Raw genomic sequence first — 1,274 nt, forward strand, 5'->3', positions numbered from 1 at the left:
TAATAATTGGTTCTGCCTTGAATGCCATGGTATTCATATTTTTACTTTGATAGTTGGAAAGTTGCATGCAACTCATTTTACCATGTTTCTCATACAAGCATGGCAGGTAGCAAGGGTTAGGCGCGTCAACCTAAGAGTGTAATGTCCGGCTGGAGGATCATCATCATCTTCATTTCCCAATGGTATGCTAGATCAAGGGTCTGGTTTATAATCATCTTCATCTCCTAGTGGTATGTTGGATCAAGGGCCTGGGTTATAATCATCTTCATCTCCCAATGGTTTGCCAGATCAAGGGCCTGGGATATGGCACGTTTAAGTAACAGGGTGTAGATTATTTGGAAATTAGGGAATGAACCAACCAATATGGAGGTGGGCATTATGGAAATGTGGTTTGAGTTTGCAGGCAACCATGGAAGTTACCATGGTGTTGTGGGTGTGATACTAACGGTTTCTCTCGCAGTGGAAGTCCTATTTTTGAAGAGTAGGTGTTCAAAGAAGCATTTGCGTCCAGGGCCTAGGGGGTGGCTCTTGTTGGAAACTTGTTTCAGGTTGTATTCTCTATGAAACCCTTCATGTATGTGGTTCAGCCCCACTCTCAGAATAGGGTAGAAGACCTTGATAATCATCATCTTATCGAAGGTAGTACACGAGGCCATTATTGAAAAGGGGGCACTCTTCGCCATTACCCAGTACCACAGTAGCGTGTTGCAGTGCTTCCAAAGATTCCTTAAATAAATCCCCTTCTCCTTGATCGCATCAAAACCAGGGCCTGCAGGTGCTGCTTTTCTGATATGGAATTGTTTCTAGCTGCTATTGTAACCAACCATGCGAGCCTCTCCATGGGCTACCACATTGATCCACAGGTCTATGGCTTCACTGATGCTCATTGGATCTTGTTCACCAGATTGGTAGTACGTTGTGGCTCCCCATATTGGTAGTGCATTGTAGCCCCCATGCTTCCCACTTGGCTAATAAGTAAAGACAATCTTAATAATGATTAGGTGCTCAAAATTATGCTCAAAAATCAAAGTGTCAGAATTTTGTTAAAATATAACTTTATATCAAAGAGCTCATCATTCTGAATCCAATGGTACGAACGACACTCGAATCCGAGCTCGTATGCATAAGTTAGAGCAAGTCAAAGTTCATGTTTGACTTGTCTACATGGCAAGACTAGATGACATGGAAAAGCCCTTCAATGAATGAGGAAGCACCAAGTGGCAGTTCGCCATTGGCCCCCGCATATCGAAAATCGCAGGCGAGAAAGTGTTTAA

Source organism: Pinus tabuliformis, chromosome 1_1 (genome assembly GCF_031772625.1).
Source record: "Pinus tabuliformis cultivar Carrire ecotype Pingquan chromosome 1_1, CPIR1, whole genome shotgun sequence".
Lineage (NCBI taxonomy): Eukaryota > Viridiplantae > Streptophyta > Pinopsida > Pinales > Pinaceae > Pinus > Pinus tabuliformis.